The sequence below is a fragment of the Condylura cristata genome, unplaced genomic scaffold (genome assembly GCF_000260355.1).
Source record: "Condylura cristata isolate star-nosed mole 26May11 unplaced genomic scaffold, ConCri1.0 scaffold00005, whole genome shotgun sequence".
In the NCBI taxonomy this organism is placed as follows: domain Eukaryota; kingdom Metazoa; phylum Chordata; class Mammalia; order Eulipotyphla; family Talpidae; genus Condylura; species Condylura cristata.
Genome location: NW_004567106.1, coordinates 29,681,617 through 29,696,242, shown reverse-complemented (window position 1 = coordinate 29,696,242; position 14,626 = coordinate 29,681,617).

The window sequence follows — 14,626 nt, the reverse complement described above, 5'->3', positions numbered from 1 at the left end:
TTACCCTTAACAGTAGCATTTACACATAATAATGTATTGATATTATTATTACTTTGACAGGGACCTATAAAAAACGTTAGTACCATTGTTTTCAACCAAGTTCTAGAAAACTTTGAGGTTCTTAGAGATAGTTGGGAGGCCACTGTGAAATGTCAAAAAGCAAATGACAAAGATCTAACCCCACTCTGATAAGTAGACTCAATTTTTTAGTTTCAAATACTTTGGTGCTAGTGTATGTTAAGTTTGTTTGATAGCAGAACTCTGCCCTAAGATAAACCTTGAAAACTACTGCTTTATTCAATGTACCAGTGGGAACTGGGCCAGACTGTGGGAGAAACAGGGTTGTGGAACATTACCCCAGGCCTGTCACCATGGAGAATATTTCACACTGACCCTGCACTCAGACCCAAACCCCACCAGCATTCTTTGGAAACTGTAATACATCCTATCATTTAAAACCTTAGGAGATGTTATTTTCCTTTCTTTTCAGAAGAGAAAATGAAAGTGCAAGAGGCTCAGTAAATATTTCCAAGGTCACATAGAGAATGGAGCTGGAGGACAAGCCAGATCACCTGATACTGAGACTTGGTCTCATTCTCCGAGCCTGGCTCTGGGCACATGTGGGCAGATCACCTTGCCTGGCAGGCCACGCACAGTTGGGGTCATGAATGAACTCTGCAAGGACACTCACAACATACTCTTGGATAGACATGGCAGGCCCTGGCTTTTGCCCCACCCTTTGCTTTGCATCACAGCTTTCCACTAGACAATTGGTTTCATCCAAAATGAGTCATAGTCACAAGGAACTTGAAAGTCCCCAGATTTCACTGCTCAGAGGGGCTTTTCCCAATTTGCTAAATTAGTTAAGCTGGGAAGATGATCTCAACATACCAGATATGTAGGAGTAGTGGGTTGAGATTCCAAGAATTTGAATTCAACCCTTATAACCACAACAGATTTATCATATGACCATCAGCAAGGCAAGCCTGCCCCCATAGGTCCTGGTCACATGTTCAACCAGTGGGCAGCTTATTAATGAAACAGTATAGGATATATTGAGCAATCTTTGAAAGTTGGGAAGTTGTACTAAATATTTTCACCATTAACTTCAGTATTATTAATTAATTTATTAAGCCACTCCATTACTGCCTATTAAGCACTTATCGTGGGCCAGGCATCGTGCCAGGAATTGAGGACACTACTGAACAAGACAGAGAGAAGTGGTCCTGTCTGCACCTGCGGTGTGGTGGGGATGGAAAACCACCACTACTGGTCAATCCTGTGCTGGTCACATAGAAATGGTGTCAAGTCACTATAAGTGCTGGGCACAGTGCTAAGCACTGCTCACAAATGATTTCACTTCATTCTACAATGGCCCTACAAGGTAGGAATAATGAAGTCCACATTACAGAAGAGGAAACTGTCTCGGAAAGTGTAAGTAATTATCACAGTTGAGTCACCTTTACTAAACGGCAGGATCTATGTGACTTGAAGAGTCAAGCTCTGGGTCTCCATGCATGGATGCCTACACTTCTGTCCACACACAGGAATATCTGGCTTACAGAGAGTTCTCAACAAATACTTGTCATACAGATAGACCCATTTTGGTCAAGCTAGAGAGAGAAGATTCCAGGTGATGAGATGAAAGTGGGTCATGGAAACAAGTGACCATTCTGAGGAGGTTGGGTGATGGAGCACAATCTCTACCGAGCAGCAACCAGAGAAACAGATACAGGAGCCACTGGATGCCTAAGATGGCCTTCCTGTCCCACTGACAGCTGGGACTAGTCTGAGTGAGAGAAGTTCTCAGGAAGTAGTGGTGGTGGTGGTAGAAGGCAGGCTGTTGGAAGAAAGGGCCAGCTCACTATTTCTCCTAGTTGTTGCTGAAGAAGGTGGCAGGTCTATCATGTGGACAAAAGCTATGTCCATGAAAATGCCTTGGAAGCAGGTGGCTCACAGGGGAGGCTGGTGTTGCTGTCTAGTAGCTGACTTCCTCCCACTCCTCTGTCCCACCTCCTTCTCCAGAGTGGCAGTGTTCGGTAAATACCAATTTGCTGGGTGGGGTTTACAGAGCTTGCTTATTGGCCAGTGGTCTATGGATACAGGACTGTTTCACGGGTGATGACAGTTATCAGCCACCTTTTTTTTAACAGATGTATTTATTTATGCATACAAGAACTGGGGTATAGGCAGAGGTGTGAGGGGTGCGAGGATCCAGCAGAGACAAAGGGGGGAGCAGAACAGGCAGATGGACTGAAATACACTGTTGCGGGTGAGACAGGAGAAGTCTGCTGTACCATGTGGGTCACCTCCCTGACTGGGGATCGAACTCTTGCTGCAGTGGCTGTGGATATCTTCATAGTGCTGTTGTGCCACTAGGGAGGGCCCCATCAGTCACCTTTTTAATAGGGAACCATTTGCTCCTCGCTTCAAAACTTTGACTACTTAACTATAAATAACTTCTGGATAAGCATGTAAATTTGAAAGTCCAATTTCTTGTTTGTTAAAATTGAGTTACTGTCCTTGGCTAGAAGATTTTATAGTTGATGGAGTCAAGGAAGGTGGGGAAGGTGGTGTTTGGTTACTTTTGCAGGCATGACTGTGTTGGATCCAGTCTGGTAGAAGGAAGAAATTGGAGGCTGACAGACCTGAGGTAAAGCCCCAGTTAAAATAGTAGTTAAAGTTTCTGGCCAGTGCTAAGGAGCCCTCAAAGCTAGTAACTGCCTTCAAAACCAAAGGAATGCCACAAAGGTGGGGGGAGTCATTTCTGAGATTAGGTTATGAGAGTTTGTAGGCTCTGTCTTCCTAGCAGATTCTCCACTATCTTCTCAGCTCACACACATTGTTGAAGTAAGAAGTCCCACTACACAGGCCTGCAGGACAAGGAACCCAGAGTGGCCACCCATCACCAGCCAGGGGAGGAACTAAGCCATAGGTTAACAGCTCAAAAAGAACTGCACTCTGTCAACAAACACTCCCTCAGCAGGCAGCCCCAATGGCCTGAAGCACAGAAACTGTGAGGTCAGAAATGTGTGTTGCTTTAAATTGCTGTTTGTGGACATTTGTCCTGCAGCAATAGAATACAAGACACTTCCCATCTGGGTGAATTTGAGCAGGTTACTTCACCTCATTAAACCTCAATTTTCTCATCTGTCAAGATGACAGGGAAAATAATAAAAGTGATAATAATATGTCTGCTTCTTGGGAGTTAAACAAGAAACTATGCAAGAAGTAAAAGTGTACACAACTTGAAATCCCCTAATGAGTAAGGAGTCTGGCTCTGGCCAGCTGGGGTGAGAGCAGTAGGTGGAGTTACTGATGAGTGGGGAAGGTTTGCTGCATCCACGTTGCTGGCAGAAATGAAGCTCTAAAAACAGGCTGTCCAGTGAAGGGAAATTTCTGAAGCCCAGAAACTACCAAAAGAATTCAGCCAGCTAGAGCTGGTGATGAAAGGAAAAGCAGAGAGCTGCAGTGAGAATAAGAGGGGAGAAAACAGCGCTGTCAATAGGTGGGGTGAATCTGCTTAGATGTCCCCCTTGTTTAGATATTTAGCAAAAACCAATTTAAGTGCACTGGAGTCCAGGGCTTGGGTGCCCACTTTATTTGGCTGTGCCACTACGCCACCTTATTAAAGGAACTCTTTCCACATCGCCCAAAACCCCAGGGACCTCTCTTATGATGTGACTCCTAGTACTGGATCAAACTTCTCTGTCCAGCTACCAGTTCCGCGTCAGCCTTGCATACCTAATGGGCATGTGATTTCAAATTCTTCCTCTAGTTTCTGTGCCAGCTGTAGTGTTCCCCCTTTCAGTCTTGCTCTCACACAGCTAGAGGGATGGTAGCCGACAGGGGCAACCTCACATATAGTCAAAGATGCACAAATACAGATTTCCGTATAGAGAGTAAAAAGTGCTCACCTCCTCCCTCCCCCTTGCTGGGGCAGCCCTTCCCACCACATACATGAGAACTGTTTCTGTCCCAGCCTACAGAGTTCCATCACCTGCCCATGACTTACTATCTGTCTGCTACTGATGAAGTTCAATTGTTTTCTTTCCTTAAAACTAAAACAAAAACATATCACCAGCAATACTACAATGAACACCCCTATCCATATATACAATTATTTCGTCAGGATAGATTCCTAGAAATGGCATTGTATAGTCCAAGGGTTATATAAAGACTTTAATAGGAACTGACAGTCTTCATGTGACTGGGCCAGTTTATTTTCCTCCAACAGTGCATGACCATTGCTCTATGCCAATGCTGGACATTATCAATCTTTCAAACATTTGCCAAAAATAAAGTTTAATTTGTAGTTCCCAGATGACAAGACAGCTTGAATACATTTTCACATACTTAATTGACTATTTGTATTTGTCCTTCAGTGAACTGCCATTCGGCAGTCTTGGCTCGTTTTTCTATTGAGTTATTTATCCCAAAATTAAAATGAAAACCCAGAATTAGGGAAATGAACTGGTTTAAAGCCTCACTAGAAAGTGGACTTGAGCTTGACTCAGTTTCTCTAAATGCACACTCTCAACCACCGGGAAGGTTAGCCTGTCTTCTCAGGTATGGTCAGAGTTGACTAATAGGTGAAAATTTGAAGGGTGCATCAGGAAATTAGTATCATTCACCTGTAGCTAGACCTGAAACAGTCCAGCTATAAGTTGTAGCTCCCTTCAGGGGCTGGGTCTGAGAGGTGGAGTGTCCGTGAGGGGTGGGTCTGCAGGAAGGCCATCAGGCTGCCTGGCCCGGCTACCTGGCTACCATGACTGAGACCCTGCTCTGGCCCTGGATGCTCACACTACCATATTTAGCAGTTATGTTGCCCTAAAAACACAGGCAGCCAAACTAAACAACCTGTGGGTGATGACCATTTCCCGCACAAAAGCAAACTGAAACTAGACAGGCCTTGACTTTGGTACAATTCATCCTCCTGCACTCAGTCTCATGACTGTTCTCTGGATCTGGCAAAGCTCAGCTGTAAACGCAGAGAGGGAAGGCACAAGCAGCTGTTGTTAATTCAACTTACATCATGCCACGGCCACCCTACCATTGGCAGAGGTCTTTCTTTGGCAAAGGTTTGCAGTCCTGCCCTTCAGAGTCTGTCAGGATTTGAGAGTGCCTGAATGCCCACCCTATAAATAGAAGTCCTTTGCAGGGTTTCCACTGGCTGGCAGCCTGAGCAGCATCGCACCATGTCATACATTCTGCACAAAACCAGCTGCAGGCGAAGTGAGAAAGATAATCTGGGCAAGGAGCCGGTGCTGTCTGCAGGCAGCTGTTCAAATCCGATGTCCTGGGGCCATACAGGCCAGCAGCAGGCACAGGCCCCTTCTGTAGGAAGCTGCGTTAGTTTCTCAGGGAGGTCAGGCAGGACTGTGGTTTTGTTAGGCTGGTGAGCAAATGAAGCTGATTCTTTTATCACTCCAGACTTGCTGTTCCTCTTAAACAGTGATTTCAATTGTGTCGTTATGAGCAAGTCACCATGACTTGATGTTCCCTGAGGTTAACCCAGACCCTTCTGGAAGATGCTAGAGATGGGTCCTGGTCCCAATCAGAATCCAGTTCTGCCACCCAGTGGCTCAGCTTGGAGAAGATAGCAGAACTTTAATAGACTCAAATCAAAGCCCCCATTCCCGTCTATAAAAATACCAGGGAAACACCATTCAATTTTCTGTAGTAGAAGGGTCAAGTCTATTCCAACCATTCCTGGAACCCAATGCCTGCTTGACTAGTAAGGAGGAGGGCCTGTAATGGGATAGCATGTCAGCCCAATAATGAGAAGGAACTATAAGCAGGAGCAGGAAACCAGCACCAACTGGAATTAAGTAACCAGAAAGGGAAGCACATGAAGCAAGAAAAAATACAGTTCTGAGGACACAATTTCAAAGGTCAGTTGTACCAATGACTTCCCCAAAGTTGGTGTTCCCGGCATGGTGGACTGGCCTATGAATCCACAGTTACCCTACCACTATGACCGTGAAATGGCTGGGATCTGATGGGGAATGATGAAGATTTATGGAGGTTTAAAGAAAGTGTTGGAAAGAGAGGCTTCAGAGTTTTAGGGTTCCTGTATCTCTGAACAGGTGATGGGGGATGGGGGCTGGATCTATGTAGTTCTAGATGCGGAAACCTGGGTGACTTTATGCCATAGACTGGTATTTGTATCCCCCCTAAAATTCATGTTGAAATTTTGGGAGGTAATTAGGCCATGAGGGAGAGTCCTCATGAGTGGACACAGTCCCCTTGTGAAAGAGATCTTAGGGAGTTTTCTCCCCAATTCTCTCATGTGAGGATACAAGGCCCAAGACTAACCATTGAAGCCATGGCACCTTGCCTTAGACTTCCAACCTCAAGGACATGAGAATTACATTTCTGTTGTTTAAAAGCCATCCAGTCTACAGTGTTCCTTTACAGCTGCCTGAGCCAATTAACAAATCAATGATGAGAGTCCAATTTCTTACTTGCAGAGGGACATATGGAGTGTTTTCCAGTCAGCATGAGGCACTTTCTGAGTCTTCTCCTAGATGCCATGTAGGCAGGCAGTCTTGAGAGCAGCCCAAGCCACCCGAAAGTGGGTGTGTTGTATCTGGGGCAGCCTCTACCCTAGTTTGGAAACTGCAGAAAATGGAGGGAACCCAGCCCCGGCTCTTGTTTCCCATCAGGATGAGGCTTACTCTGCTCTATGACTTTGCTTTCTGCTGATGACACTTCCTAGGACATTGCTGGGCCTCAGGGGTAGGGACACAGGAGACCAGTATTGCCCACCTTCTCCTGTTCCTATTCTCTGCTAGGTCCCTGAAATCTTGCAAACGTACCCACAACACCTCCAACTCTTGCACACAACTGGTTTCCCTGGAACATGAAGACATAGGCAAGGTCCCAGGGTCCTGGGTCCTGTCCTGAGTATTGTGTGTTTCCAGCGCTCCTTACACACACACACACACACACACAAACACACACACACACAAGCCTGATGGGAGAGCAGAGTAGCTCCTCACAGTCCAGGGAAGGAGTAACATTGTTTTCCTCTCTTCATTCATTCATTCTCACTACAAAGATTTCTTGAGAGCCTACTTCATGCCAGGATTGTGTTAAGCATAGGGATACTGTGAAGAACAGGACAGAAGCTTTGCCTTCATGCAGTTTACAATCCAGTGGGGCAAAGTAATAACTAAACAAACAAACAAACAAAATATGAGAACAAGAAAAGATATTTAGATAATGAAGTTTCCTGCCACCTACTTATTCAAATAAGTGTAATTTCCAATTGGCCCACCCAAGGGCACATTTATATCATGGAAAGTGCGGGGAATTTCAGGCGGTCCACTGATTCAATCTTAGACTTACTGGTGCCTTTGCAATACTCATTTCTTTCCTGTGGGGGTCAACAGTGATGGTGGCGTAATAGTTTCTAGAAGTAATAAAAGCACTGTTGCTAACTACAACTTGGCAGTCACTGCACATGATTGTTCCCTGAATGCCACAGGAGAATGTGACATCCTGTGGCTTTGTGGTCAGACAGAACTGCTTCTTCTCCCAGCTCAGCCCCAAGGGCACTGAGCAGTGTTTTATTTTCATTTTTTCTTTTATTTGTTTTTGTGAATGTAGTTTTTTTTTTTTAAAGATTCCATATATATGCGAGATTATATCACATTTGTCGTTCTCTGTCTTTTTATGAAAATCACTTTTTAAAAAAAAATCACTTTTCAATAGTCATCTCTAAGCGGCATAGCTTACACAGATGAGGAGTTACCTGATGTGCCTATTTCCAGAAAGCACTTGAAATCGCCTGGGACTTTAACCTTCCTCAACCCGGCTGGCTACCCACCTCCACTCAACACCTTGGGGGCAACCTGTGGAATTACCCACCTTGTGTTAGCAGGAGAGCAAGTCCTAGCTTTTGTGCTTCAGGCAGACTGGATCCACTGGAGGTGAATTACCAACGAGCTGTTGCAGGAAAGACAGAGGAGTCCAGCAGAATTCACAGGAGATACATCAGCTCACACTCATTCAAGGATGACATTCAGAAGGCTGGCTGAGGGGCCCTCCCTGGGGCTTAAGTGGTTAAAGCTCAGCATGATGGAGCTAAGTTTAATCCCCAGCCAGGGAGGTGACCCACATGGTGCAGCACACCTCTCCTGTCCTGCTCACTGCTCCCCTCAGCAGTGTGCTTCGGTCAGTCTGCCTTTTCTGTTCCCCACTCTGTCACTGGTGAATCCTCTCACCCCCTGCATCTCTGGCCTATATCCCGGGTCTTGTATGTAAATAAATAAAATCTTTAAAAAGAAAAAAGAAAGGCTGGCGAGCTGGCTGAAAAGGTGGGCCTGAGCCTGCCAGTCAGAGCCCAGTTTCACTTCGGGACACATGTGCCCTGGGCCAGAGGCTGGAATAGAAGATGAATAAAAACTGAGAGGTGTCACTGAGAAGCACCCTCAAAAGTTCCTGGAAATAGCACCCTAGGCCATACCCCCAGGACCTCACGTGGCACACTGGCAGTCTCAGGGCCAGCACTGGCCGGTGACAATAACAAAATAGGGGACAACATCTGGGCCCATCTGTGGGTCCTTGAAATCCAGATACCGTTTTGAAGTTCTGCAGTAATAGCAAAGACAGCAATGAGGTCAAGTTGGAACACAGAATACCAGGCGCCACCAAAGCCAGCCTCAGGATCCCCATAGAATGTTTGGGATGAATCTAAGGGGGATTGGGCGTGGGTCACATCCCTGGCTGGGGATCGAACTCAGATAGCACTGTAGGGCTGAGCTTTAACCCCTTGAGTGTCTGGGGATTGGTCCCTAAGTGTCAGAGCCAGAGAAATGTTAACTTCTGACTATTTTGGATTCTCTCCTCACCCTGGGCTGGTGCAGTTTGGGGAAGATGGATGACATCAGTAAATGTTCAGAAGCTGGGAAACAGAATTAGTCACCCTGCCCAAAAGGATGAATCCCCTCCTTTCTGCCTCCTTGTGACATCATTGTTCCCAAGCACAGCACCCTGTGGCGTCTGATGAAAAGCTCTATTTCTAGAGGATTCACAAAGGTTTCTTTGTCTCCGCAATGGACTAACAGACCAAGGTCATTGTACTTGCCACCAGCTGCTCTCTCAACTCCACATCTGTAACTCCCCCACAGCACAAGCAGGACCCTCCCCTGGGAGAGACCACTAAGCAGCAGCAGCAGCCCTGACTCAGCACTTAGTTCCTTTTGTCAAAATTCTATCCAGAGCCTCCAACATCAGCTTCCAACTGGGATATTTGAGAATTTGTAGCTGATTGTTTGTGTGCTCTTCAGCACCGCGGAGCGCTTTCATGCCATAGGCAAAGGGTTGGCCAGAGTTCTGAAGAGACTAGATTATCTAGATGAGGCCGATGAGTTCATTAGCAGTGAATTAGATGTCATTTTTGGCTTGCTTCTGGATAACTGCACTTTTTCAAAAGCTTACGAGGTGTATGGGGAGATGGCGCTCCCCACCCATCAGGGAAAGGTACTGGCTTGTACTTCCCACACAACAAGAGCTTTACACCAAATCACTCACAACACCTCACCTAGTCCTCTGATAACCAGTTCAGCTGCCCAGGGCCAGAAGCAGTCTTTAAAGGAGAAGTCAAAAGTCAGGATAGCTCAGCGCTACTGTCAAGTCTAACCCCCTCCTCAGCCAAGTCACCAGTTTGAAGGACGGACGGCTGTACCACTCAGCTTGGAAATGTCAGGGGTTAAGAAAATCGTCAATTTCCATACAGGGATTTTTCATTTCTAGTTTGAAAGCTAAGATCACTTACATATATAAAGGGCATACCTTTGAAACCAACAGTGTGGGAAAGCAAAGGGTTTAATTATATCCCCACATTAATTTAGATGAACTTTGAATTATAAAGTACCCAGTATTCGAGGAGGGTAGGAGAAGAGAAAACAAGGTTAGACAGGTGTGGTGGGAGCCAGACAAGGAGACTGCCAACTTCAAGGCACCCAATGGGTGAGTATTAACTCAAAATCCTACCACAAAGCAGTATTTGAACTGCATTTCATGTCCAATCTGATAAATGGAAATCCCATTTTCCGATTTCCATTTCTGATAACAGGAAATGCTGGAGTCAGAAATTGTTAAATTATGACACTTTTCAGCCTCATTTTAAAGTTGATTCTCCACAAAAAAATTTGTATTTTTATAGCTCCTGCAGCCTGAGATTGAAAATGACCTATAACATTTCTGAGCAGAAGAAATTGAAGATTTAACAGACCAAGGCCACTTGGGAAGCACGAGTCAGATATAGAAAATCTAATTTTTTTATTTCCACATGGCACTGTCCTCTCCACTTTCCAAACCTATACAGCTTCATATTCCTTGGTTTGTTTTTGATTCACCTTTTCTGCTTTCCTTTCTCCTATCCATGCATCACTTGAAAAGCAGAAAGGTGCTGTCCTGGGGTAAGTAAGCCTGTGGGCACTCAGCATCAGCTGTGCCCATGCACCCCAAACATGGGGATCCAGGTGATCATGTTCACACCTCAGACCAGGACAGGCTTTCCTGTCCCTGCATGAGAGGGAGAAACGTAGTCAGAGATCAGCCAAACAGGTGGATGAGCTTCAAAGCAAACTGAATTTGCCTTTGAAATGTGTTCTCCCATTCCACACACTCCCTCTGTCCTAAGACAAGCGTGAGAATCACACAGCAGTCGTGGGGTGTGAGGGTGTGTGCTGTTGCCACTGCTCAGAGGTGGGAAAGAGAAGGCAGGCTGGAGGCATGTTTGGACGGTTCGTACAGAAATTTGGAGACTGAAACCATCTGTCTGCATGTTATGGAGACTCTGTGCATGATCAGCTGATGAGGGCAGCTTCTTCCTCTCTGGGCTCTGGTCTGAGTACTCAGCACAGTGAATTTTTGCTCCCATTAAAGGCCCCTTTATTGTGTAGAGTCCCTAGTAGACTCTTCTGTTATTAGAAGACTTGGGAATGACTTTGCAAAGGGCTGTTGCAGGGGGAGGGACAAGGCCAAGGAAGAAGGGTAGAGATGAAAAGAATGCTGGTTATTTCTGCAGTCTGACTCCTGCCTAAGGATCCTTTTTATTTTACCTGTCATTAAATTATTTCAACAAATTTGTTGTCCCTGTTCTTCCACTCACTTTCACATGTCTGCAAGTTCATAGATTCTGAGAAGAATCAGTTATCATCCTAATCCATTCAGCACAGCCACCTTGGTCACAGGAAGGTAGAGAGCTGATCAGTGATCTCCCATTCCAGCCTGTGCACAGGGAGCCGTCAGCACCTGCTGCGTGAGGCTTAAGCGTAGGGCCTGTGGAGCCGTGAACTGGAAGAACTGGAGATTTCATTAAAGGTAAGTCCAGCCCGGATGACACTACTCAGAGCAGAGTAGTTTTGAGTATTCTGAAGGCAGGCCCTCCCTGGTGGCACAAGGGGTTAGAGTGCAGCACTATGAAGATCCCCGGCCAGGGAGCTGACCCACACAGGGCACAGCAGATCTCTCCTGAGCCTCCCCCTGCTCCCCTCAGCTGTGTATTTCAGTCAATCTGCTTGTCCTGCTCCCCACTCTGTCTCTAGTGAATCCTCTCACCCCCTGTACTTTTGGCATGTACCTGAGTTCTTGTATACATAAATAAATAATTTTTTTTTTAAATAAAAGCGCTCTGAAGGTATGCTGCCTTGGTTCAAATCCCAGCTCTAGCACTCACTAGCTTTGTGGTCTTGTGCAAATTACTTCTCTATGCCTCAGTTTCCTCCTTTTTCAAAGTAAGCTATCAATCATGACATCCACTTTATAAGATTCATGGGAGGATTCCAGGCATTAAAAAATCAGTATGCTTGGCACTTACCAAGAACTATATATAATAATTCAAAACAATGTTTGTATATAACAGCATACACAGCTTGGGTACATTCATCCCACTTCATGATAAAATGAGTGAGAAGTCACCAGGTTATCCAAACCTGCAAAGAACATAACCAACCCCACACTCATTCAGATCAATGGCCATAGTTGTGAAATCTTAGTACTGAGACTACTATAAAGCACTAAGTGTTAAGATGATTGTCCAGGGAGCCTGCATCCCACTGTTCTGTTCTGTCCACTGACAGCCCTTTTCAGTGAGCGGGTCCCAGATTCAGCCAAATCACTTAGCAAAGGACACTTGTCAATACTGTTTCCCGTGGTCTGGGTTAGGTTTGACTCAGTAGACAGGAACAATAAAAACCCTCCTGTTCTTTGTTGAGCAGAAAGGAACCCTAGTGCAGCAGTAGGGGAGCAGGTGGGAACTCCCAAGAACTCTGATTTTGGATTTGGCCCCTGGTGACCTGGGAGGCCTGTGGCCATCACTATATGCTGTTACTACATCTCTGACTTGGCACTCCCAACTGCGGAGCAGTTTTTAGGGGCACCCAACCATCTGACGTCTGGTTAGATGTCCCACAGTGAGATCCTTCCCCACCCATCCTTGCACTGTGTAGGTCCAGAGAAACTTGACTTGAGTTCCAGGAAGAAACTGTGGCCCAGGACTGCCTATGGCACCCAAGGTCTGGCTGGAAGCTGCAAGGTTTAAAAAACTTCCCAGCTAACGATCAGAAAGGCCCAGCTGTCTCCGAGCACAGAGCAACCTTTGACCTTACTCAAAGCAAAATGAGAAGTGCTGTCTATCTCTTCGTTGGCATTTCCCCAGTCCTTCTCAGAGTGAGCTAAATGTCACGCTTCATTGACTGGTCGATAAGATGTGTTTATTGAGCTGACAGCATGTGCACTCGGGTGTGGGGGGTGGCAGAGAACCACTGATGAGAAGGAAAAAACAACCAGAGTCAAATGTTAGGGTTTACGCACAAGAACAAGACTCACGCCCTGGCTAGCTGGTCTTGCCAGGCTGGGAGCCTGCCAGGCCTGCTTTCTTCAGGGCTCTTACAAGGAAATGGCACCAGAAATACCCAGGACCAGGAAGTCCTTTCTTTACACGCTGCTGACCTCTAGAGGCCTCCAATTAAAAAGCATCCCAAAGGACCCACCTCATTTTATTGCCAGTTCCTGCATCACGCAGTGACTTATTTTCCTAGAAAATACGACAATATCTTTGCTCTTTAACTGTTACTTAATAGGAAATGCCTTGTTTATTCTTTGACTGCCTGGTTATAGTTTTCCCAGATTTGTATAAAAGGCATTGTTTTCTGCTCCAAAAAGGGAATGAGACAGGTCAGAGACAGGAAAAGTATTTCAAAGTTATTTGTCTACTAAGGAACTAAGGGGAACAGTACAGTGCCCATTTGTTCAGGGTGTGTTTCCTGACTTTCCAATACAGCACAAGGCCAGGTCTGCCAAAGGGAGAAAGGAATTCCATTCAGCCCCATTCAACAGGCAGCAGGCAAAACCACCTGCCAGGCTATCTGGCACACACCTGGCAAGCCACCTGCTGTAGGCCCCAACCCCCAGTGTTGGGTTTTGTCTTGCTTATTTTGTCCTACTTCAACCCATGTATGTCCACAGGAACACCAGGGACCATGAGGTATCCCGCCTGGTGTGACTCTGCCATGGAAACCAGACCGTTGCACACCCCTAAGCCAACAAACCCATCATACTCTTCTGTTGTAGCTTTTTATTCTACGTTATCAGTCATAAGGAGAAGAAAAGTACAGGAAGGCGTGAGAGAAAGCATTCAGGAATATGAGCATTAGGTTCACAGACAACTCCTATGTCAGCTGGGGTCTTTATTTCTAAAAGGAAGCCTAGAGAAGATGAATTCAAAATCAGAGACATAGGAATTTTGTCAGGATCAGTCACTCAGGCCAGTATTTCCCTTTATAAATGGCCTTCCACCCTCCTGAACTCCACTAGCCAAGACAACAAGTATATTCCTACAGCACCAGAGCCCAAAAGAAACTTGGAATGAGTCCACGTTCTTACTTCTATGAACGAGGAAACAAAGGGATGGGTTGGGAAGAAGTGACATGTGTACGATCCCACATCTGGTCAGGGAGGACTCTGGGCTAGGACCTTCTCCTCTGGCCAACTAATTGTGGAATGATTCATACAAGAGAAAACCTGGGCATTTCTAGGGTCTAACACACATTCTCAAACTTAAAGGAGCCACGCTGCATTTTCAGAAGTAAATCTGTGAGAGCAAACTTCAAAGGCATCCTCTGAGAGAAGGTCCATTTGGAGCCCTGCATGCCCGGCCACTGTCCAGCACCCAGGGCCAAGTGAGGGCTGGAATGCTTGACACAGTCCTCCACTCAGCGCCATCTCTGACAACAGCCTCACTGAAACCAAAGCAGGATAAATGCAGTTGTCACACACACACCTCTGAGCAGTGCCAATCGTCAATCTCAAATCGAATTTAACAATCTATAGAGATCTAGTCACTTGGAGAAAGAAACTTGTTCTTCATGGAAAAATGAACTGACCACCAACTTACAGATTTATTCTTTAAATGTCATTGTTTACTGAGTAACAATAATGGGGAAGGAGCCAGTGGGGAATTGCTGAAGTGCTGTCATAGAAAGACTACAGAATTCTAATTGGTGCCATAAGATTACCAGAGGAAAAAAAATGGAAGTCCTCACATATCACATATCAAGTGAAAGTCCTAGTTTAAAGGAAGAGTGGAAAATTACAAAATCACAGCTACAGC